The sequence below is a fragment of the Mus musculus genome, chromosome 15, assembly GCF_000001635.26.
Source record: "Mus musculus strain C57BL/6J chromosome 15, GRCm38.p6 C57BL/6J".
Taxonomy (NCBI): domain Eukaryota; kingdom Metazoa; phylum Chordata; class Mammalia; order Rodentia; family Muridae; genus Mus; species Mus musculus.
Window position 1 is genome coordinate 95,015,084 of NC_000081.6, and position 26,585 is coordinate 95,041,668.

Genomic DNA, 26,585 nt, shown 5'->3' on the forward strand with positions numbered 1-26,585 from the left:
AAATGGATAGATCTGGAGGATATCATCCTGAGTGAGGTAACCCAATCCCAAAAGGACACACATGATATGCACTCACTGATAGGTGGCTATTAGTCCAGAAGCTCAATTTTCAGTTTGTAAGGAGGGAAAGGGTTACGGCTGGCACTCCTGAGGCTAACCACTGTCCAGTACCTGTGCCCCATGCGTATTCTCTAGGGGTTGTCCAGCACCAATCCCCAAATGACAGGTCAGTGTAGGAGAATGCAAACCAGGGCTAGAGATACAGTTTGAAAGGAAAGAAGAAACTGGGTCCTGAAAACTCAAATCATAGACATTACTAAGAGGAAGAGGTGTTGAGATGGGTCTTTAGAAGAGCTCTTGGATCCTTTGCCCTGTCCTCCAACCCTGTGTCACTCCATGCAATTGACAGATGAATCCTTCTCCATCTCATGTCTCCTTCCTCTGCTCTTAGCCCAATATGGAGTCTCCTCTCTCCCATTACAAAGAAGCAATGGGACCCTCTTCCTCCTCTTCCCTTCCGCCATATCCTCTAGATTTCATGCTCTTCCAAGAAGAAAGGACGTGTGGGTTTTGTTTTTGTTTTTTTTCATGTTACTTCTCAGCCACAAACATTACCAGCAGCTCTTCCTGATCCCAGAATGAAGTTCCCGGTCCATCGCTCATCCCTCAGGACCCTCCACTGTATGGTGCTGGCTGTGATTCCTCCTGTGTGTCCTGTGTTCCACCCCACCCCACCCTGAAGGTCTTCATTCCTCATCCCACTATATTCTCATTCCCAGGATATCCAGGGGCCTCTTTGTCCCAGCCAGACACTGTCTCCCCTGCTCTACTGAGCATTGAGGATGATAGTCCCCCTTCTGGAAGGCACATTATCACCTCCCACAGTTCCTCTCACCACACTGCAGACCCTCATGCTCCCTTTTCCTCACTCCTGTATTCCTTGCACTCGTGACTGCAGTGCTTTTAGTTCACAGGAGTGGCCCATAATACTTGCTTGGTAAGGATGGACAAATAGAAGTTCAGGTCCGAGGCTTGTGGTCCTCACACAGAATTTCTGGACCCAGCCCATGTGGGAAGGGCGCTAACTCAGGAAACGGTCTTGGAATGCATATGTGCTTCCAGCACTTGAACGCGCAGCATACAGGTATCCTCACAAGTTCATGGCCATCCAAACTGTGAGCCAATTCACACTGTCGTCATCATGCTTCAGATGAAAGAGAAATGGAAAATTAGTAAAATCGGGGAAAAGTGGAAAGACTGCTTTCCTTAAGAGCTCCAGCCTTTTAGAACATTTAAATGACTAAAAAGAATTTGATTCTGGGCTTTTCTAAAGGCAGGTGATTGCCACCTGCACTACAGAAAAATGGTATCACATTTGAGTCAGAAATTAAATACAGCGTTAGACTTTCCTTTCTGGTGCCTTGGCTTAAGGCTACTGTGTGTTAAGCATGAATTCTGCCCCAGGCTCACTCCAGCCCTTGGAATGTGATACTGTCTCTACAAAGGTTTCATTTTTAAGAAAATGAGTAAGACAAGAATGCATCTCTTGGAGGAAATAGAATTACTTTGTGTATAATCATGAAATAGGATTTTTCTACATTCATCATTAAAACTACTTGTTTCACATTCTTTGTGGTTTTGGTAAAGTAATCAGAAATAAGATAAAAGCAGATTCCAGGAAATGATGCATGACTCGTAAGATCAATGTGTTATAGGACATGAGTAAAGTTTAAAGAGAATATCTGTCTTAAGAAACTTTATCCCACAATCCCTTTTCTGTCTCTGGTGACATCATTCAATCTCGGTTTTCCCTCATTCCACTGCTTGAGTGTTTGGCTCGTAGTATGCACAGCCCACTCTTTTGGATCAGTTGATAAAAGAAGACCAAAGCAGTTGAAACTGATTGCAGAATAGACAAGTAGCGAGTGTCAGAAGAATCCCCTAAGGAAAGATGAGCATAGACAGGGGTAGACAGTAGGGGGGGGGGGGAGCTATGCAAGGAACCAATGAGAGCAGAGGATGATCAGACTAACTAGGCAACCAATCAAGGACTGTGTCCTCTAGGGCTGCAGGATTGCCATCCAAATGAGATCTTCTCTGTTCAGGTAGGACAGGAAACACATTAATTCCTGGTGTGCAACTGGGGAAAGAAGACAGAGGAAATAGGGTTTAAAGGTCCCAAGGGTATCATCTACAGAGCCGATGGGTGCATAGCATGGATTACCGTTTAAAGGAAGTATGAGTGGAGGGCTGGTTAATTTGAGGGAGGATGGCCATTATTTAGAATTCTTTGAGTAGAAAGGGCTTAGCAGTGTTCTTTGCACTTTGGAAATCCTTCCCTGCTCCTCTTCCAGGCATTTCTGTATCTAACATGAAGGGTGATAAGTAAACTCATCTACATACAACAAGGGATAGTGTGTGTCTCTGTGTGTCTCTGTGTGTGTATGTGTGTGTATTTCTATGTGTGTTTGTATGTGGGGGTCTGTGTGTGATTCTGTGTGTGTCTGTGTATGTGTGTGTATGTCTGTGTATCAGTGTGTGTGTTTGTATGTGGGGGTCTGTGAATCTGTGTGTGTGTCTGTGTCTGTGTATGTGTGTGTCTGTGTATGTGTGTGTTATCTGTTTGTGTATATATGTATTTGTGTGTGTCTGTGTTTGTCATTGTGTCTGTGTGTCTGTGTGTGTATATCTCTGTGTGTGTCTGTGTGTATGCCTCTCTGTGTGTGTCTATGTGAATGTCTCTGTGTGTGTCTGTGTGTGTCTTTGTGTCTGTGTGTGTCTGTCTCTGTGTGTATCGTGTGTATGTGTCTGGATGTGTGTATGTGTGTCTGTGTGTATGTGACTGGGTGTTTATCTATATGTGTGTCTGTGTGTCTCTGTGTGTGTTTGTCTCTGTCTCTGTCTCTCTCTGTGTGTGTTAGACAAGAAAATGAAGGGAGGGGATCAAAGGAAGGAGGCAGGAAGAAGAATAGAAAAACAAGTGTGAAGAACCAAAAAGAAGGAATGATGAGCAGAATTCTCCAAAGAAGGAATGATGAGCAGAATTCTCCAATGTCCATCAGGAACAATAATGGGTGAGGTGGGCAATGGCAGAGACCATTGGGCCTGATGGTGTATGTCCATTCTTCAGTACTCATCACTCAGAGATGCTTTACATCTCTTTAACTGGACTCCGGTGAATTGCTAAGAGAGACTATTATAGTGATGATTAAATTGCTAACTAGACTGATGTAATCTATTGGCAGCTGCTTAACCCAGGAAGCAGAGGAAAAAATGGGAAGAGATCTGTGAATGTATACATAGGTGCACTTATACAGCTTAGACACTGTGGAACCCCAAGCTAGCATTGCTTAGTTAACCATTAGCTGTCATCTGGGTAGTAGAGCAAGATGATGAAGAGTCTGGGTACTGAAATCCGGCTTCCATGAATGCAACCCCAGGTGTGGCCTTTCATAGCCGTGTGATTTGGATACCGGGTACTTACTGAAGCTGGCCTTATCCTGGTTGGTTATGGCTCAAGATTCCGTGGAATTCTCCTTCAATATTGGTGCTCCGAAGGATTAACTGTACAATGAGGGAGTGTTCAGACATCCAGAAATAGTGCAAATATGCATCACACTGAAGTCATATCATTGACAGGATTCACAAGATAATTGGGGGAAAAATTTGTATAGCTTCCTAAGGATAAGGATGAGCCAACTTGAGTTCTAAGCAATATGTGCTTGAAACCAATGATTGTTCTAAGAAAGTTTCCCTTAAACCTTGAGAATGCTTTAGGCATGAGCCAGACTAAAGGAAGGCAGGCAAGAGACTAGGCTTATAGCTCAGTGGCAGAGTTCCTGTTGAGCATGTGTAGGCCCCTAGGTTTCATGCCTAGCACCATACACAAACAGTAAGATCCCGTCTCTGTAGGAAAAGGAGGGGGGTAGGTTTACATGGTGACATATATATGACATATTAAGGGTCTCACTAACATAGCAGTAGTAGAAACACACAGAAAACATTTCCTGATTAGAAATAAAAATAACAGTATCCCTTTAAGGAGAGGTTGGAAGAATGCCTCAGGATGACTTTAACAGCATTTCCAGCTGTGATGGTTCCCCAATCATTTGCTGAACTTGTCAAAGCGAGGGCCACATCTGTTTCATTTCTGTGTCCCTCTGGTGAGAAATCCCAGTAATATTACCGATACTTGAAAATGTTTGTTAAACTTAATACTCTACTTTAAAATTTCAGGAAATAGGTCAGAATGATGGTAGAGCCTTTGACCAAAACGAAAGGTGAGATGAAATACATGGCTTGTGGCCATCCGACTGGCGGGTAGAGAGGGAGAGGGAGAAGCCGGTGAAAGGATAGGGCATGCCAGTTAGACAGGAGCAGCAAGCCTTGGGGGTCCATTACTCAACATGGTAGCCATAGTTACAAATGGATTATGTGTTCTGCAATTGCTGACAAGGGTAGGTTTGGATGATTCTCACCATGAAGGAATGGTACACATGTGAGCTGAAGGCATAGTGAGCTCAATTTAAATAACCACACAATTTATATGTATATCATAATGTCTAGTAAACACTGTAAGTATGTATAATTATTGTGTGCCAGATAAAATAAAGTGATATTTTAACAGAGACAAAGGAAGAAAGAACTAGAAGTTGATGCTAGAATCCTACCTATATTCCCATACAAAGACACACAAATAGTCCCTCCACACATGTGTGTGTGTGTGTATACAAATCTATACATAGCTTAGTTTTCTGTGTGCCAAGTTTATGAGTATTCATGCCGAGGAGAGACTGTTAAGAAAAAGAAAGTTCAAAGGAGAGGAGTTGGTAATTTCTCATATGGTTGACATATCTTTTTAATGTTCCTCTTTGAAATTTATTTATATGCTTGTCTATTATCTTTGTAACAAGTATTTCCTCAAATACCTTTCCAGAAGGGAAATTGTTTAACCAGAGGCTTTATTTTTTACGCTGTTCATCTTTATTAATTCATTGTGATATGTCATAACTATTTTGCTGAACAGAAGAATCAATAACAGAGTGAAAATATCATTATTTTACAAGAGCCAAATCGTGTGTGGTATTTCAAGAGGTAAACTGTTCATAAACAGGGCACGCATGAACAAATGGTAATATTATCTCAGGTCATTCATAGTGAAGTATGTTACTGTGATTAGATATCAAAATAAAATATGAATAATTTACACAGTTATGAATTTTAAAAGACTCTTTGTCCAGAAAGCTCTTAATTATAAAAGTAACATTACCCCAGAAACAATTCTTAATTCACTAAAAACTAATTATGAAAATTACATTCTACAAATATTTCCTTACGTAACTGGTTTGAAATATGTGTTCTCTGTTTTATGTGCGGTTCTGAGAAGCAGGCTGACAGTTAAAAATGCACATTGTGGATTTTGTTAAGTCTTTATTTAAAAATTCATATGGATCCAACTTTAGCAAAACACTCCTCGAAGGTTACTGTGTGCAACGTGGACTCCTTTCATAACATAGGCGAGAGCAACAAACATAAATCTATTTTGATGAAATAGCCAGGATGCTTTGATAAAGCAGATTATATTTCAGAATAAATATCTCCAACTGCTTTTGCTTTATGGGAAATTTGCAAAGAACAATGTATGAGTGTAAGTGTCTGTCTAGCTGACTGAATGTGCTCCTGGGGAGTTAGGAGTGTTTTATATAACTCCTTCCAAGTGTTTTGAACTTTCTCCTCATGCATGCTTCATATCCCACACAATCCTTGCACACTGATCTGAAAGCAGCATGATAGAGATTTCTATCTTCAGTTGCTAGGGTGGCCTGAAGTAAAGGGCTGGCACGTGTATTAATGCCTAGATCTATATATACTAAGTGCCCACTCTGCTCACTGTACACAGCCATGGGGTGGTACTCTCACTTTGTTTACTGCCACTATTTTGCTCTTGTCACAAAACTTCTGATCTAGTGGGGAGAGAGATGGTTCAATGAGAGTGGTAGAAGGGAATCCTATTCTGAATAGCTCCAGCAATTGGTCTCCAAGCAGTAGAACTAACTAGTAAGTTATGTCCGCACAGTATGAAGGGGTCTGCCCCAGTGGGTAGTGTGCAAGAGATAGCCTTGTCTTGACAGAGGCCACAGTGTAGGTGATATCTAGCAGGAGTTTATAGGAGAACTAGAAGGATCATCATTATAATGTGCCTGGGCTACAGTCAAATGGGAAAAGGGGAAGCTCGGCTGAGAAAATAGCCCTGTCACATTGTCCGTTGGCAAGTCTGTGTGGCATTTTCTTGATTGCTAAGGAGAATAGAACCCCACTGGGGTCGGAGCTACTCCTGGACAGGTGGCATTGGTTAAGAAGGCAGGTTGAGCAAGCTAGACAGCATGGCTTTGCGTTCCTGTGTGACTTCCCTCAGTGATGGACTGTGACCTGGGATGTGTATGTAAAAGAAACCCATGTTGGTCTTGGACATTACAGCAATAGACTCCAAACTAAGACATGGCTGCAGAGTGCATGTATGCTAGGATTGTATCATGAGTACTGCAGTAATAAGTGCATTCAGTTGAAAATGAAATTAATAATCTGTTTGATATATAATATTGGGCAACTTTCAAATGGCTAGTTAGTTCTGCAAGGGGTAATTGGGAACAGAGAAAAATCATTCAACATGGGGGAGGAATGTAACGTAGATGAACATACAATTTGATTCAGAAAATGGGAAATAAAGGCATTCAAATCTTATCTCAAAAGTTTCAATCCCTGTGGTGTTTTCTTGAAGAGAACAAGATCATGACTTAGAAACTGTAACATGGATTTTACGCAATAGCAAATGAACAGTGGTTTTACCACGGCCACTTGGAGGAACCTAGTTACAGATGCTATCAGATTTGTGTTAGCCTGAAAGATGTGTTATTTTCTGTGCTTGGCATCAGTCTGGTCATTACCCCGAGAGGGTAATTCAGCTCTAACCCCAGTCCTCTCTACTATGGAGCATGGTGAGTGTGGTGTGGTAGCTATGGCTTATCCTGTACCACTACTACACTAGGTCAAATGTGCCCTATTGACTCACATATTCTATCATGCATCTTCAAGGGCAGGATCCTTCCTCGTACTGTGGCTGCACTTGAGGTCAGAATTGTGCATGTGAGGCTAAAGGTGAATCCTAACAACCAACACTCATCTCAGATACTATCTCCCAATTTGGATGGTCCAGTTCTTCGTCAGTATGTTCATTAGATGGTACAAGGGATCCAGGCTCTCTCTATGAGCTCTTAAAACTAATTTTAAAGATATACTGATAAAGCCAAAGAACAGATTACAAAACACATTCTGTAAGCCAGGAGTCGTCATGGAAGCAGTCCAACACTCCTCTGAAATTCAGGAGCTTTATTTTAAACTCACGCCTTAAATTTTTAGAGAGATCTATTTTTAGACAGAAGTTTCGAGAGTAGAGGGAGCGTTTAAGATTGCTTCCTCGCATCCTGATTTTTACAAATGTAGCAGCCTAGGGAGGGTCTGTAATTCAACAGACAACATGAACAGTCAGTAGATCCTGACGAGGACCTGGATCTCGCAGGTCCCATTTCCTCAGGAGCTGGTCATGAGGAGAATGCCAGGGGAGTGATGCCCAGCTACAGGCTCAGGGCATCTAGTATATCTAAGTATAGGTCCAATACCAGGACTCCATAGTGATAACCCTTATTAGCGTAGGTGACAACCAAAGTTTCTGGGTGGCAGAGCAGTGCCAGGGAACACATTGAAGCTGAGAGGAGAGGGGAGGAGGAGAGAGGGGAGGGGAGGGGGGAGTGGAGGGGAGGGGAGGGGAGGGGAGGGGAGGGTACAGCAGAGTAGAAAGGTAATGAAGGCTGGCATGTATGTGTGCTGACTGTGAGCCAATACCATCCCGGAGGCTTAGACGAACTATATTTAAGCACATCAAAACCTTAGTTATAAATGGCTGTCATTATTTATAATTTTGCTAGCAAGAATATTTCATGTCATACAGAGAGAGTCTGGAATCAGCAAAATGATTATTACAAAAACAGCCTTCTTGGACTCCAAAATACATACATTTTAGGAAGCCTGTATCATGAGGAATATCAGATTGAGCCATGTACACAATGAAGCACCTGATGGGTGATGGGTGTTACAGGGATATTCTGACATCACACTCCAGAAGTCTATATTTCTTACTGACCAGCAAAGTTGGTTAAGTTACTTCATTTTTTAGGAATTTATTCTCTCAGGTATAGGATTCCAAATTTTTCCCAACACCTATTTCATGATTTTTGTGATAGTTAATGCATGAAAAGAACTTAAAATTATACAACATTGAGGTCAGCTTGTTCTTTGTAGCAAGCTCCAGGAAATCTAAGGCCATGTAGTAAGACCCTATCTCAAAAGCCTAAGATGAAATTGTACAACATTACTGGAAGAAAATGAATTTATCCCCCTGTCAGTGTTTGTGTTAAAATGGCCATTTCCCACTTCTCTAAGGTAAGTTACCATGCCGTTATGGAAGATGAGGTTGCAGTCTGGGAAACGAGGTGCCACAGCCATTCCCTGCAAGCAGAGCTCTACACTAGTGGGTTCTCTCTCCCCTGTGATGCTAGAATCACCAGACCCTGTACACAGCTGCAGTTTCTAGTTCGCATACCCCCAAAGCTTCTTATTCAGTAGTGCACAGTGTGTCTGGCATCTGGTGATCTCCACCCTCATAGACGAACGTCACTGCCATAGCCACACGAGGTAGGTAGGACTTTCTGGTTGCTGCTTAAACCTGCTGGCTCTTAGAGCCTCCATCAGCATCTAGTGGCATCAGAGTCATTGGGGAGTGGGGTAGGACTGTTCTAGAAGAATAACTTCTTACTGAGCCTCACCACGGTGCCTCTGAGCTCACTGTTCTCAGGTCTCACTTTTAGAAGCGACTGCTGCACTCACTCTGAGTTACAGGGCTGTTTACTGCGGGAACTTCAGAAAGGCTCTAACTATGTACTCGGCTTTCAAGATGCATTTCCTGTGGTGAGACTGGGTAACTCTGAAAATCTTCCACAGTTATTCTGTATGTATCTATATCACTCCTGATATATGTGTCCCTGTGTGAATATGTATCTTTGTGTGAAGAGAGAGAAAGAGAAACTGAAGAAATAAAACAAAATATGTATTTGTATGTCCTTTAATTTTGATGAAAGTGCATTTTGATAAATATTCCTTCCACATGGTATTTATGACTGTGGCACTTGCCATATGTTTAATCTGTTTGATTTCAATAGCTTAGCACATTTATTTTTTAAAGTTTAATAAGATGTAAAGTATGAGAATGCTTTAAAACAAAGTATTATGGCACAATACCTCAATACACAAATGCACGTGTTAATGGAATGGTAGAAAAGTGTTTTCTCCTGGTTCTTGTACAGAGGGTTGATGCTAAGGACAGTGTTTAGTAGGCAGAGTGACAGATGTGGCTGCAAAGGCATCTCAAGTATTTATAGCTGATTCCTGCGCACAGAGTAGAGCACTAGCCCGGGAAACTGGGCACCGTGGGAAGGAGGAAGGAAACAAGAAGCTGGAAGCCACCTCAGCTAGCAGATCCTGAGTAAGAGCTTCTCAGAAATGTGTTACTTTATCCCACGAAGTGGTAAATCTTACCAAATTAACCTGTACACATACATGGGCATATATATGTAGGTATGCATGTGTGCATGCGTGTGTCTGAGTGTGTGTGTGTGTGTACGTGTGTGTATATGCATTATCTTAGGTTTCTATTGCTGTGATACCATGACCAAAAGCAATTTGGAAGAGGAAAGGGTTTATTTGATCTTATAACTCTTGGATCATTCTTTATCACTGAGGGAAATGAGGGCAGGAACCTGGAGACAGGAAGACCTCCAAAAAAAACTGCCTACTGGCTTGCCCTTCATGGCTTGTTCCACCTGCTTTCTTAGACAACTCAGGGCCACCTCCCCAGAGATAACACTGACCTTGCCATGGGACTGGGCAGGGTGGGACAGGGCAGGGTGGGCTATCCCATATCAACCATTAATCAAGATAGTATCTCACAGACTTGCCTACAGTTCAGTCTCATGAAGATATTTTCTCAGTTAAGATTTCCCCTTCCCAAAAGCAAAGCAAAACAAACAAATAAACAAACAAAGGAGATATCACTTTCCCAAATATGACTCTGTCACCATGACAAAAACCCAAGAACACATGAATGTAATGGGGATACACATTAGCATCCTCTCATTGCTCTGCATGGGGAGAGCATGTCTACAAGGGGGCACCCCATCATCCACCCCTCAGCTGTCACTCACCAACACCGAGCCAACACTAACCTTAAACTACACATTCACATCCATCTTTGAGTGATCAGATTTTTATGCTCCTGCTAGGTACTTCTTGTACTGTTCTACTGTGCATTCTTATAATCCTCGGCCTCATGTCACAGTATCAGCAGCCCTCAGTCACCTTTATATGGTTTTCTTGTATACATGTGAAGTTGCATGTGCATGTATGCCAGAGGTGATGCCGGGTGCCTTTGTCAATCGTTATCCACCTTAAGTTTTGAGACAGAGTCTCTCATTAAAATCGTGTGTCCCTGATGAGATTAGACTAGATGGCCAGCAAGCCCTAGGAATTCATCGTTCTCCATGTCTCCACTGCTGGGATTGCAGCTGCATGCCAGGATGCCCAGCTTTGTATATTGTGGATAGTAGGACTCAAACTTGGGTATTAGTGCTTGTATGGTAAGTACTTTGCTGGTTAAACCATCTCTTCAGCTTTTGGCCTAATATTCTCATATATTCTCCTCTCTCTCTCTCTCTCTCTCTCTCTCTCTCTCTCTCTCTCTCTCTCTCTCTCTCTCTCTGTGTGTGTGTGTGTGTATTTCCATATTTCTCTAAAGTAAATATTAATATAACAATCTGATCCTCAAAATTCTTTAAATATAAAACTTTTATGATGATGAGGGAAAACATATGCCAAGTGAACTAAACTTCCAAAGGTCCTAAGACTGTGATTCGGTTGTAATCTATAATGCTTCATTAATTCACAGACGTCTGCTTTCAATGACAAATCAGCACACATTTACGATCACATTAGAGAAGGGCAGTGGTGGCTCACACCTTTAAGCCCAGCACTTGGGAGGCAGAGGCAGGTGGATTTCTGAGTTCAAGGCCATCCTGGTCTACAGAGTGAGTTCCAAGACAGCCAGGGCTACACAGAGAAACCCTGTCTCGAAAAACCAAAACCAACACAAACAAAAGAAAACAAAACAAAAACAACAACAAAAACCCAATCACATTAGTTTGTGTCATATATCCTGATAAAGTTAGTGGTAAAAGCATCTTTAAATATATTCACAATGTCCTCTGTAATAAAAAAAATTTAAATTGTGGTTTATTTGATGAGGAAAGGAAGTTTTATAGGCTTTAATAATGAAAATAGGAGACCGTGAAATAGGGAATCCCATAAAATTCCAGTTTTTAACTAGGGAAATCTCTATCTGTAATGTCCTGGGTGGGGAGAGGGAAGGAGTGAGATATGACAGGGTCATAATTGGGTGGAATAAAATGGCTCGGTGATTCATGTCTGAGGAGCTACTATGGGAAAGATGGCACTCAATAGCCTGTTCTCCTGGTACCTGGTGCTGCTCTGAGATGGCTCAGAGATGCCCAGATGGTCAGTAGTAAAGAGATGCTTTCTCTCTGACCTCTAGAATCCACCACACCATGCTCCATGTATTTTCTGAGATTGTCTCCGTGAGGCAAATATTTAAATGAAGAATCGACCATGTTTGAAAAATTGTTAATTTTCAAAATCTGTAGTGTTTTGGTACCCTTCGCTGTTTCTCCTTGAAGCCTGAATGCTTCCACACCCCCTCATCTGTAAGCAAGAATAAGTCCAGTTTAAAAGCCTTGTTTTAAGAAAAAATTTCCTGTGTACATGCATTGAAACTTGCTCAAGCGCTTCGAAAAGAGTGAATTGTCAGTACTGGATCTGAGAGAAGAAAGACATGTAAATATGTTTCAAGCTTCTTGGAGACATGTCTTACAACTTCTGTAAAAGAATGTACAAACATAATTAAGACACAGCACAATCCTATTTGACGAATCAATACTCATGGATAGTTTAACATCAACCCTGTCAAGGTTGTAAGAGTATATACCCCAACCCACAGTGACTGAATATTCCTGGCGTGGTGGGTACTCTAATGCCCACCTCTTGCCTCAGTTTCCAAAATATCTACATCCTCACTACAGGTACCCACAGATATGTTAAGTAGCAATGCAGTAGGAATCCAGTTGCCATGGTATTAGAGTTGGATTTGGCTGAATACAAGGCTGGGAGAAAATCCAAATGTAAGGCTTCAGATTATCCTGAGGGTTCAGTCTTATCACAAAGTCATTAAGAGAATAAGCAGAAGAGAAAGAAGAACCAGGCACAGGCTGTGTGAGAGGACTTGGCCTTGTGGGTAGAGGGGGGCTTTCCCCCAATGACCATCTCTAAAGCACACACTGAACCCAGTCCACTAAGATACGTGAACCTTTGACACCTAGCATGCTAAGAACTGCGGGTTTCTATAAGCATATATTTAGTTATTTTGCGAGTATATATTAGTTATACAAACCTAAAAATGAGCTTCCTTTTGACATTTTCATGTATACGTATAGTGTACTTTGATTACACCCACCATTTAGCCTTTCTTGCTTATTCTTGCTCACCATCTTTCCAGTTTTCCTCAGCATTTACATCTTGTTTCCCCTTCTTTTTAAATATTCTTCTCTCATATGCTATACCTTGATTGCATTTTCCCCTCCCCCACTCCTCCCAGCCCCTCCCCACCTCCCCTTTCCCCCAGACCCACTCCTCCATTTCCCTTCAGAAAAGAGCAGTCTTTTGAGAATTTGTTTTTTTCAAGTCGGGTTTCTCTGTGTAGCCCTGGCTGTCCTGGAACTCACTCTGTAGACCAGGCTGGCCTAGAACTCAGAAATCTGCCTGCCTCTGCCTCCCAAGTGCTGGGATTAAAGGCGTGTGACACCGCTGCCTGGTGAGAATTTCTTAAAGTGTACTATGGTCCTATTCACTGCCCTTTCCTCCCAGACTTCTTCCTTACTCATGCAACTTTCTGTTTTGGTTTTTTTGTTTTGTTTTGTTTTGTTGTTGTTTTGTTTTGTTTTGTTTTGTTTTGTTTGTCTTTTCCATCAGGTCCAGTTGGGACAGCTCATTTACTGTTGAGTATGTGGCCTTCCGTGAGAAAATGCTCCAGGAGCCGCCTCCCCCTTAAGGAAAACTGAATCTCCATCTCTCAGTACCACTGACCTTACCTCTAGCCTGAGTCATTTGCCAGTTTCCCAATCAGGGCAGAATCTCTGGCAGCCAGACTCTCTCTCCCATGATCCTCTCTCACAGACCACTACCATGACCTATTCAACACCAATCCCTAAAAAAAAAACCCAGAGATTGATCTGTTCTAACATATGAGACATCTGTGTATTTCATATTTATCAGCTGTAGTCTACTGGGGCAACAAGACCCGGCCATATCCTCTTCTAAGGTACTCAACATCTCAAAAAAATTAATGGAAAATTAATAGGAAAATTTAATGAACACTTGAAAATTGGAGGGGTTATTGCAGCCATACAGTCCACATCATTGAAATTTGAGTGAATTTATAGTATATTCAGACATAAAGCTCTCCGCAGTAACACAGTGTTCAGGAAGATAACTAAGTGGAAAGAATTAAAGCTGTTTGGATTATACAAAGGAATAACTAGTTTGTGCTCTGCATCCAAATGCATAATTTCCACCAAGATGATGAAATAGAAGACGTTCATGCTTCCATTGAAAGTTTGATTGGTGTTAAACAGTATGTTAACTGAAAGGCGCGTTGGTTTTCACTTGCTTAAGAATGCTAACAATGCTCACTAAAGCGCCTACATGTTTTTGCATGACAAAAAGGAATATGCATAGTTAATCAGTATGCACTGGGATAATGAGCACGCTATGTGTTTGAGCATCTGCTATATTTATATTTCATTGTGCCCATTAATAGGTAATTTTCCACTGTGCTGTGTAGAAGAAGACTTTTTCTTCTTATTGTTACACAGCAATTTGAAATTAGACTTGTAGTTTTTCTTGCCGCAGTAATCCCGTAGGGTTATTTCCCAACGGGTCCGGCCTTTGAGATAACCACGCCTTCTGCTGCTGCCATTCCCAGTCGGCAAGAACATCACAACAGCCAACGTCAGAGGCCCTGGTGTTTTAATGCTGTTTCTCCACACTTCCAGAGCTGGCTATTAAGATGCCATGGAATGTCCGTTAAGGAAAATGCATCCTGACACATTACACACAACAAGCTAAAGAGCCAGCTTAGGCCTGAACTTCTGTGACAGGTTACAAATGTGGTTTCCTCTGTGGGACAGTGGGACAGTTAAGTGGTTTCTAAACAGAAGCCGAGTCACCTAAATGCAGTTCCACTAGTATCTCTGCTTGGTCAAACACTTTAGCTGTTCCTCAAGGTGATTAAAAACCTTCTTCTCCTTTCACTACAGAGCATGAGAGTTTATATTAATTGTATTAGTTACAGCCGAGTTCCTTTGGAGGGTCCAGAGCAGCGTCTAACCCACCAGACTGTGAACTTCTTGAACAATGAGCCTCTGTCGTTTGTCCAGTTTTCCAATCACTGTCATTTAGTAAACGTATCACAGATCTGCCTCAGCTCAAATTGAGCTGCATTCAATTCATAAAAACTATCAAGACTTTCTACATGACAAACATCCTTAACCCTATTGAAAATGTGAAGCTCTATGGAGGCATTGCATTCTGCCAGTGAGCACGTGACTCCAGGAGAACGTCAATAGCTCTTACAGTCAGCAGATGTACAGCTATAGCACTACATTCTAGCTAGATACAGCAAATGTTAATATTCATGTCATAAGTTACATTAAAGGAGATCTGTAGTTAAAAATTTTAGGCGTGTGTGTGTGTGTGTGTGTGTGTGTGTGTGTGTTGTTTACTATTTCAACTCTAGAATTTTCTGAAACTTTTGGAGGATTCTAAGGCAGAAGGTATTATTACCAGATAGCTAATAGACCATTAACTAGCTTAGATAATAAGATAAGGTCAGCAGAAGATTGATAATATAAGAAAAAGCTTCACATTCCTTCAAGATAGCTCCTCAATGGCTCATGAGACTGGCGTGAGGCACATAAGGAGTTCCTAGACCCACTGAAGCCTGGAGCGTGAATACATCTTGGTTAAACACAAATTACCGTTCTCAGAGGACTCGCTTCCAGAGACGGCACAGAGCCAACCGAGGGGCAATGGGAGGCCGTAAGAGGCACAAGGTTACCTCAGTCAGAAAACCTTCTATCTCGTTGCAGATTCCAGGAAATTTAGTGTGTCTCAGGGTCCTATGTGGAAATGATTGTGAACACCACAGCTGTGGAGCACCATCCAAATACAAGAAAAACAAGAAAGGAAAAATTCTAAGTGTTCTAAAGACTTAAACTGTACCTGGATTTTATGCTTAGTAGGGTTAGGCATGAACACATCATAAGGCCTCACAATAGACATGAGTTATAAGTTAAAAAAAAGTAGGAAAATGTATATACCACAGTGTATGAATAGAAAAATTTATTGTGTTTTTATTTATGTGTGTGCATGCATGCACACACCTACACGCACACGCACACACACGCACGCACGCGCACACACACGTGCACACACACACACACACACACACACACACACGCACACACACACGCACACACAGCTACCACAGCATGCACATAGAGCTCAGAAGACAGATTGTGGGGATCCTCTCTTTCAATCATGTGGGTCCTGAGGATTGAACTCAGGTCGTTAAGTTTTGTAGCACCTGTCCTAGTTCAGGATATCTCTGACTCTTTTACAACAGTATCGTTGCTGGCAGATTTGATCTAAATTCTGCTCTTAATCTCTGTAAAAATGTCATAACCCAGGTAAATCCTCAAACAATGGTGAGAATGGTCCTGGTAATTTTGAATGTGGGGTCACCTTCCAGATAGGGATCATAAAAATAAGACTAAATAGCACAGAACACACACACACACACACACACACACACACACACACACATTCACACACACACACACACACTCACACATACACACTCACACAAATACACACACACTCACACATACACACTCACACACACACTCACACACACACACTCACACACACACACTCACACTCACACATACACACTCTCACACACACACACACACACACACACACACACACACACACACAGCACTTAGGTAGCATTTCCCCAGAAGATGTAATTCTACATTCATGGACGTATATATAAAAGTTTGAGCTAATACTTGAGTTTTGGAATTATCTGTGACTTTAAGGTATTTTTAAATTCAAAATAAGTTCAATTAAAGACTACTTCCAGATATTTTGATGACATCTTCACTTTCAATCACTTTGACTATCTTATCACTACTTGATAAGAAGTTAAGAGATGGCTTAATTAATTTAATTAATAAAATTCATTAGTGTTTCAAAATTGATTGCATTGTCAAAACTGCCCAGGTAATTCTCACATCTCTGACTGATCCGAGGGTACATGGTTTTGACATCAGACCAGACAAAAGTCTTAGTCAGATTTTCCTAAGGGTCCTGCTTTAAAATCAATGGAATAGTGCTCATTTATTTGATGAGGAAAATTAAATGTCAACAATAGTCCAGGCCATAAAATGTGGTAGATAAAATGGCCCTGCCCTTTGGGATCAGAAACTGGTATAAATCGACACAAATCAATGAATTCTCATGCCTGCTATGGTGATCTCCTCTGTGGAAAGGCAGGAGGACCTATGGAGCCATTGAAATGGCCTAATCTGGTGAATGATCAGCTTTAACTAAGTCACCAAGTGATGGATACTCTGCAGGCTTGAGTTTCAAGCCTATCTGCTCCGTGCTTGGATAAGGTATACAACCACTCTGAAAATCCATCTCCCCACTTTCTTAAAGGATTTGGAGTTCGGCTGCCAAGTGAATTTGAGGGTGCTAGATACAATAGTGGCCTTTCTCTCCACTGCTCTTTTGATGGCAGAGTTCTTCAGTGCCTAACAAAGTCCTTAAGATAGTATTTGTTGCTTTATAAATCATACACAATGTGTTATCTGAGGTGTATGTGTGTGTGTGTGTGTGTGTAGGAGGAACAGTGTAGTCAGTCACATAGCCACAACCATACAACATCGTGTGAAAACATAGAATGACCTCTCACCATAGGGAGATTATAATTCAGAGAGAATAAAACACATGTCACGGTGGACATTATCAAATGGAATACACTCTGGTAAGTTTTCAAAAGCTGCAGGTGCTCCCATGGATACTTTTGTATTTTAAAGGCAGGAAGAAAATTCACTAAACAGGGCAGGAAGTGGACATGGGAACATATTGAATGGCACTTGGCGAGGGAGGGTAATGATCTTAGAGAGAGCATGAGACTCCATAGGGCCTGACACTGAGACCGGGCAGTGGGTGTGGACTGTGAAGGACCTGAGGAAGATCATTTTAGCCCAGTGGGCTCAGAAATACAGAGCCACCTTGACGATAGCTGTAGCATGCTCATCATAGAAGCTCTAGATGTTTAGAGTAAATTTAAGCTACTCCATCAGTTTTAAATGAACTAATGCTCCGGGCAAAATCATTGTCAAATAATACTTTATATCTAGACAGTGTTCTGTTATCCTTGTTCTCTTTATTTTATTGATTTATCTCAGTGGCTCAGCCAGGGAAGGCAGAATTTCCTGTGTTTCCCATGTTGCGGTATTAAGTGGCAGATTCAGAGTCACCCAGCTAAAGAGAAGTAGGTTCTTGATTAAAGGAAGATTCTGAAGTTTAAATCATTAACTGATCATTACAATTAAGATGGGTCAAAGGTTATTGACAGTGTTTCCTATTTCCATGCATGTGGACTAAATACTTTATCATCTAGCTTTGGCAAAGGTGAGTAGAGATTTGTGTTGAAGGGGTTTTGCTTTGCTACTGAGTTAAAAATATGTGTGTGTGTTTGCAAGCCTACATAGCAGCTTTGAGAAGAATTGGGTGAATTATACTATATTATTCAAGACTCATAATATCCTAACAGTAATATGTGTCAATTATCTTATATACAATGAACCTTTTTCCCCCCCATAAACTAATGACTTGGAGTATTTAAGAAGAAATACTTTCAGTCTAAGCCATAAAACCCAGCCAGGAATGGTAGGTCTTGCTTTCATTCTTGGTAGTTTGGAGGCTGAGGCAAGAAAAAACTATGAGCTTGACTTTAGCAGGGGACTTTATAGAGGTCTTGTTGGGGAGGAGGAAGGAGGGGACGGACGGAGAAGAGGATGGAGGGGGAAAGAGAAGGGGGAAGGGGAGGGGAAAGAGGAAGGAGAGGAGAGGGAGGGGAAGGAGAGAAATGAGGATGAGGTTGAGATTTATTGCAAGGGCAGCAAGCATGAAGAAAGACATGTAGTATTCTGTCCAGCAGATTTACAACACTGGAGTCCATGTGTTTGACGTTCAGTCCCTAAGCTGCTCTTAGAAGATCGGACTCATCTGGGCATTTAGGGCTAAAAGCTTTGAGGGAAAGGCAGTGTGGGCATGTGCTTAGGAGGATCAGGTCCCATTTCAGATTTGGCCTCTGAATTTACTGTGCGACATTTTCCTAACTCCACAGTATCTGCACGTCTTCTTGGTATCCGTAAGAAGAGGGCAATGGTCTAACATGACGATATTTAAATTGTTTTTAAAATAGGAGACTGACTTGATGGTACGGGACAAAAGTTTCTCGTGCCTGGGACATGATGTTCTATGTGTACACTCACACATGGACACGTGGACACATGTATTTTCTACTTGCCATAAACTGCCAATCTGTCACCTGGCAAACGTCTAATCTCTTCAGTTCCATGGCCTTTTGCTCTGGAAACGTCAGTGTTAGATTTGCAGGGCAGTGGAAAGCAAGCTTTTATGGCATTTCACTGGTTTTTAGTGATCTGTAGTGATTAATGAAGGTTTATGGGAAACCAGAAGCAAATACTTTCTGGATTCCCGGTTTTATGTCTTCGAGCAAGCCATTAGGCTTTGGAGAAAAGCCTGAAGGTTGCCTCTGAAAGCCTCTTTAAGCCATCACTTTTCTCTTAAATAAGCAAGCAATGTATGTAAAATATGGTACCGGTCACAGCATAAGCACTCACAAGTGATTAAATGTAGACTCATCTCCCATCCCGTGGTTCTCCTCACATGCTGCAATCTACTCTCCATGTGTTACTAAATTATTTGTTCAAACCGATTTGAGTAAACATGACTGGACTCATTGTCAGCTAGAGTCAGTCTCACAAATGTATAATTACATATCTGGAGTTGCTAGCAGGGCTGTTATTAGACCTTACACACATAAGTACAGGGTATTTAAAAATATTCAAAGCTCAATGCCTTCAACACTTTATGCTCCCTTCTGTTCTGCCTTAGTCTGTCTATGCCAATATAACAAGATACCCGAATGATTTACAAGGTCAGAAAAGCTATTTCTCAGCACTTAGACGGGACTCCAGCATTTGTTCAATTGTCATAATATTCTAAGAGTGAAATGTGTTAATTAGCTTATATACAATGAACCATTTTTTTTTTTAAATAGGAAAGAAATCAAGACTGACTTGATGGTAAGGGACAAAAGGTTCTCATACTAGTGACATGTATGTACTCACATGTGGACCTATGGACACATGTATTTCTTACTTGGCATAAACTGCCAATCAATCACCTAGCAAACATCCAATCTGTACAGTTCTGTGATCTTTGGCTATGGAAACAACATTAGGTTTGCAGGGAAATGGGTCACTGATGGGGACACTCTGCCCTAAACTTGGTGGCAGTGTCTTCCAGGACTAAGGCTCTGCCTTATAATTTCCTGCTTTTGAGAGCCTTTGCTTGTTAATACTATCACACAGGTCGTACACATCAAGTATGTTCTAAATACGTGTCCTGATATCCACAGGAAAGCCCAGTCGTCACATCTCATCCAAGAAACTACTCTTTTTTTTTTTTAACAGACGGAAGCCATTACTAAAACCATTAAAAAGGGACAGTCTCAACTCCTGTCCTTGAGGCTCAGGGCTCATTGAAGAAGAAGGGACAGCAAGGCTCTAAGAGCCAGAGGACCAGGGAGTTTTCTGTGAGATTTTTCTCCTAGGAGTGTCAACACCCACACCCCTGAAATCTCACCAATCTGGCTGCATACACATAAGCTGAACAACAGTGACCCTAAGAAACATCCTGATGTAGACAGAGGAAGGCTTGCAAGACCTTGGCCCTACACAGAGAACTAAAGGCAGCCGAGGAAAGTAGAGAGTGGGAGGAGTCTTTCCAGGGAAGGGCACACCAATTGGTTATCCAATACCAGATCATCAGCCTTGAAAACATACACATAATTGATAGTATACAGACTAAGAAGGTTTTATTTATATAATTAGGAATATACAGAGAAAGACGGAGACAGAGACGGAGAGAGACATACATGGAACACATATATTATAACAACAGCAGCAGCAGCAGCAACAACAACAACAACAACAATAACAAAAAACTAGCCATGAGTTTAAAAGAGAGAAAGGGGGTCAGATGGGAGGGTTTGGAGGGGAAATGATGTCACAGGTCACTTGAGGGCCATGTAGGTTATTTCCAATTTTGAGCTATTTTGAATAAAGCTCCTGAACTATAGTCAAGCAAGTATCCTTGTGGTAAGTTGGAGAGTCTTTTGGGTATACACTCAGGAGTGGTAGAGATGGGTCTTGAGGTAGATCTAGTCTCATCTGAGAGTATGAATAACTACCATATCGATTTCCAAAGTAGCTAATCAAGTTTGCACCCCCACTAGCAATGGAGTGTAAACTTGTATAGCTACACACACACACACACACACACACACACACACAGCATGAGCTGTCACTTGAGTTTTTGATCTTAGCCATTCTGACAGTTGTTAGATGGAATCCCAAAGTTGTTTTGATTTGAATTCCCCTGATGGCTAAGGTTATGGAATATTTCTTTAAGTGCTTCTCAGCCACTTGGGATTCCTCTGTGGAGAATTCTGTTTACATCTGTATCCCATTTTTAAATTACATTGTTTGGTTTCTTGATGTCTAGTTTCTTGAGTTCATTGTATATTTTGGATGTCAGCCCTCTGCCAGATGTAGGGTTAATGAAGATATTTTCCCATTCTGTAGGCTGACCTTTTGTCTTATTGATGGTGTCTTTTGTCTCACAGAAGTGTTTGTTTCATGAGGTTCCATTTATTAATTGTTCCTCTTATTAAAGCATTTTTCAGTCCATTAAAATAAAATTACGTTTTAAAATAAACTTTGATCTTTTATCCAATTGACTATGAAGTATAGCATTTCTATACTTCTACACTGTTTTAATTTAGATTAAAGTAAAAAATGAGGGATAACTATGAAAGAAAAGTCATGGATATGGGTGTGATTAAAGATTTATCTATGTGTAAATCCATAAATACATGTCAATACATAAAGTGATTTGTAGACATGTGCAGCGTGTGGCGTGTGTTTAATTTTAAACTTGTCCTGTCTAACATTTCATTCTTTAGAAAACTGTAGATGTGGAAGTGGAATAGGTCAAACCTATAGACAAAGAATTTCAAAGCTGCCAGTGAGGTGACTCATAGGAACTGGACATTGGTGTTCCACCAAACCTGCAGAAAGCTTGTCTGCTTTCCACCTGTGCATTGTGGCATGCATGTGGCAGCACACACACCACACACACACACACACACACACACACACACACACACACACATGTGCACACAAGATAAATAGAAATCAAATTTTAAATAAGAAATTCAAAGGTATAGTTACTATGTTGAATTGTATAATTTTAGGTCAAATTTTTAATTATGTATTTTATCAGAAATATAGTTTGAATGTTATCCTTTATACATGAACACACACACAGAGAGAGAGAGAGAGAGAGAGAGAGAGAGAGAGAGAGAGAGAAGAAGAAGAAGAAGAAGAAGAAGAAGAAGAAGAAGAAGAAGAAGAAATAGACCATTAAATTAAAAAAAAAATAGTCCCTGTCCCTTGTAAATTTGCTATCACAGCAAGAAGCTAAGAAAACCAAGGAGAAAAATAAAGTAAGCAACAAGAAGGGTAAATATTGAGAATGATGGAGGGGATTAAAGGAACAATTTAAATATTTTAGTGAAATTATGTAAATATGGTTGTAAACACAGATATAAACATCCTCAGAAGTCAGCTTCATACTGAGTGGGGAAGCATTAGAATTCTCTGCACGCTTCCTCTCCAGTGATAAAGATAAAGGTTTCTATCTGTTAAAGTTGGTCCCACGCAGCAGCAACAGCAGCAGCAGCAGCAGCAGCCGCCTCCGAAGCGGCTAGTTATCCAAAGCCGCCAGCGCCTCAAGTTATCCAACGCTGCCAGTGCCACTAGTTTAAGGGAAAAGGAGTGTATGGATATGGTGATGAAATGGTTGGGAAACTTGGTAGAGCCAGCTTTGGCATAGCTTCGCCGTCTCCGGGAACACGAAGGTAGACTTGGCTGTCTCAGAGAGCTATGGCCTTCTGTCTCAATGCTCACCTGGGGAACTGGCCCCAGCTGCGTCATCATAGGCAGGACAGATAAAAGCATGGAGCTCCGTACCCCGCCACTGGCTCTCAGCGGCTGCAGTAGCCAAGTGTTGAAGCTACAGCTAACAACTGTACTTATAGCTAACAGGATTTTGTACTAAAAAGAAATAAAAATTGAATGGATTAGGATAGAGATTTAGAATACAACTTTTAGAATAAATAAAATGTAGAATATGCATAACAGTCTGAAGTATAGTGAACGTGGTATCTATCGCCTGTGAGTCAGGAAAAACTTATTCAATATATACTTGGTCAATTAGCGTCCATTTAAGGAAAAATAAAGTTGGATCACAATGTACTTCTTCATACCAAAGGAATAAACAGGCAAAGCAAGGGTATGAAGGTATAAAGTAAGCAAAAACTGCTAGCAGCAAGTTGGTAAATGAAGTGGTTAATAACCTCTAAGGAGGTTCAGTGTCTGTCAGTTGAGGAAAACCAGTTGTATGGCATTTTACCTAGGGACTCTACAAGCCAGAGGAATTGTTTGCAAGGACTGTGGCTTGGCAGGGCTCTCTATTTTGGAAAGTTTAGCCAGTAGCACTATAGCCCAGTTTTCAGAAACTGGAGAGCCTATCTGCTCTTCTTCCAGACAGTCCACCTCAATCAGACTTCCTTTCTTTTTAAACATATAGCAGAGATGAGGAAATAGGTCAGAGTTCCTTGACCAAGCCACACAACCACTGAGATACATATACCACACACACACACACACACACACACACACACACACACACACACACACACACACGTTCTCTGAAAGAATACTTACTACTTCCTTCCCATTGCAAAGGGCTGCGGGGCCTACGTTTGTAGAGTAGGAGAGAAAATCGATTTTACGCTATAAGCATCTCTACCCCTATGGGCATGTTTCAATTCCTGACCATGTGAACATTGTCATATTTTAAAAGCACTGCTTCTCGGACAGAAATGATACTGGCCTCGCTCTGCCCCGAGGTTGCAGGCCTGGCCTGGGATTGTGCAGAGGTTTGCAAATCATCTCAGATGTGCTGGTAGGACAAAAACAGAAACCAAATATAGCCTGACACCATTTGCAGTCATGCTGGATAATAAGGATGCCAACTCTGAATGGGGCGTAAGCTGGACAGGAGTAACTGCAGTGAGAATCACAGTTGTCTTCATGGAGTCTCTGTGGTAGGCGTATCAACTATGCGCTCAAGGGCTCTGGGTGCACCAGGGAGGCTGTTAAAGGACTTGCTGAAGGAACAGAAAATTGGGCACAGAGGCTCTCCACAGCAGGCTGTGGGACAGACAATGAACTCTCAGATCCTGAAAGCTGTTTCAAACCAAGTGTGTTTGGGCAAAGAGGGAAAAGAAAAGAATGTAGATCAAACTCACAGCCGTATGGGTTATTAGAACCCTTGCTATACTCACTGTGAGTTGGAGTTCCAGGCTATCTTGAGGCACAAAATGAGTAGTTTTCTATAATAAACCAAACTACAAGGCAGGCATCCAGCTTCTACCAAGCGAGCCTCCTTCCAGCATACAAAGGTGCACGCTTCCTGAAGTCCAAAGGCCGAGTGAGCGCTTCCATCACCCTTCCGACAGGCTTTACAGCTTGTCTGTTTTCTAAAGGTAGCCAGCTTCCAGGAATGTCTAAGGATTGTCTTCTTAGAGGTCAGATTTCTGCTAACGAGTTCCAAGCAGTTGTGCAGAGCAGCAAGCAACAGGCCTCACCTTGGGGCAAAGGTGACAGGACAGCTTCACTCTGATCTTTCTGTCGTGGACCAGAGAGCCCTAAAAGTGAATGGTTCATCCTACCCCAAAGAAGTTCGCTGACCTCGCTTGCAAACTGTCATTGAGCCAGTCTAAGTTCTACAAATGTGTGCCATGCATAGAGGTTGGCAATGTGGATTCCAGAACCCAGGCAAACTGTTCCCAGAAGAAGGAGGAAGAAAGCAGAGAGGATTAATGATTAGCCTGTGGTTTTTGTTTCTTTGTTTGTTTAAATGAAATAACGAGCAATGAGAGAATAAAGAATAATTGCTAGCATGTTATCTAGATGGTTATTGTATCATTAAGAAGGGGTAGAAAGGGCTTTTTTTTTCCTTTTTATTTTGTAATAACTATATGAAACAAACTACCTTGGCAATCTAGATGGAAATATTTGAGTATCACAGAGGTTCTCAACTGTGGGTTGCAATCCTTTCAGAGGCCAAATGACCCTTTTACAGGGGTCATCCAAGACCATGTGAAAACACAGATGTTCACACGATAATTCATAACGGCAGCAACATGACAGATAGGAAGTAGCAACAAAAATTGTTTTCTGGTTGGTGATCACCACAACACGAGGTACCGCACGAAAGGGTTATTCGCTACAGAAATAAACGTTTTCCTAAAACTCACAATTTTACTGGCTGTCCCAGAGGGATGCTCTCTAGTTATGCTTACCAGAAAAAAAAATTACATCAAAATTTAAAATTGAATGACCGAGTCATGAAAAGTTAAATGCATATGTACCTGGCTTTCCATCACTGTGGCAAAACCCAAATAAAACTAGAGAATCATTTTCCAGGAAGAAAACACGGCTTTAGCTCAGTTTGAGGTTTCACTGTGATTGGTTGACCCCCCCCCCTTTTTTTTAATGGCAACACAATCTGTCATGGCTGAAGCATGTGACAGACAAAGCCAGTTCAGTTTCCGGTGACAAGGATGAAATAATAGTGGCAAGAAGGGACCAGGGTCTCATCATCATCTTAAAGGGCAGACTCTAATACCTAACTTCCTTCCACTGGGCCTGTCCTCCTAAAAGTTATATCTCCCACTAGCAGTAAGCAGGGGACCGTGCCTTCAACAGATAGGTTGTCTTAGGGTTTCTATTGCTGTGATGAAAGCTGGGAGGAAAAGGTTTATTTGGCTTATTCGTCCACATCAGTGTTCACTTTTGGAGGAAGTCAGGACAGGAACTCAACCTGGAGGCAGGAGCTGATGCAGAGGCCATGGAGGAATGCTGCTTACTGGCTCGCTCATTGTCTTAGTTAGGGTTTTACTGCTGTGAACAGACATTATGACCAAGGCAACTCTTATAAGGACAACATTTCATTGAGGCTGGCTTACAGATTCAGAGTTCAGTCCATTATCATCAAGGCGGGAACATGGCAGCATCCAGGCAGGCATGGTGCAGGAGGAGCTGAGAGTTCTACATCTGAAGGCTGCTAGTGGAAGACTGACTTCCAGCCAGGTAGGGTGAGGGTCTTAAGCCCATGCCCACAGTGACACACCTTCTCCAACAAGGCCATACTTCCTAATAGTGCCTCTCCCTCGGCCAAGCATACACAACCCATTGCACTCATCATGGCTTGCTCAGCCTCCTTTCTTATAGACCCCAAGACCACCAGTCCAGGGATGATACCCCACTCCCAATAAACTTGGCTCTTCCTCCATCAATCACTAATTACAAAAATGCCCTACAGCTGGATCTTATGGAGTCATTTTCTCAATTGAGGTTTTTTTTTCCTTTCAGATGATTCTACCTTGTGTCAAACTGACATAAAACTAGCCAGGGCATAGGCCTTCGTATCCAAACTGCAACATTCCACTCGCATAAACTTAGGTGTTAAATTTCTCAAGACAGAATAAAGACTGGTGGTGGCCAAGGGCTAAGGCAAGGTTAGCAGAGGAGATGTTGTATCATATGGATTTAGGAACATCAGAGCATCTCTGGAGATGAACAGGGATGAGACATGACAAACTGTGGGCATATATATTGAAATTTACACTTTAAAATGACAATGGTCATAAGTTTTATCAGACATTGGGACACAGAGTGGAATTTTCAGACATAGCTTGTGAATTCAGAACTCCATTAAGGCACAGAGACTGACCACGGAGAGAGTAACGTTGGAATGGTAGTGAGAAATGA

At 41.7% G+C, this 26,585-nt stretch overlaps 1 protein-coding gene and 1 long non-coding RNA gene across 2 annotated transcripts in view; one reads left to right on the forward strand and one right to left on the reverse strand.

Annotated features, from left to right (window-relative positions):
* The window catches only part of Tmem117 (transmembrane protein 117), a 466,913-nt gene that overhangs the window by 385,899 nt on the left and 54,429 nt on the right, over positions 1-26,585 (forward strand). The window lies entirely within an intron of this gene.
* Gm30953 lies at positions 972-24,669 on the reverse strand. The gene is made up of 2 exons (XR_384364.4): positions 24,095-24,669; positions 972-1,204 (listed from the first exon to the last, which is right to left on the reverse strand). It is a non-coding gene; the product is annotated as a predicted gene, 30953 (long non-coding RNA).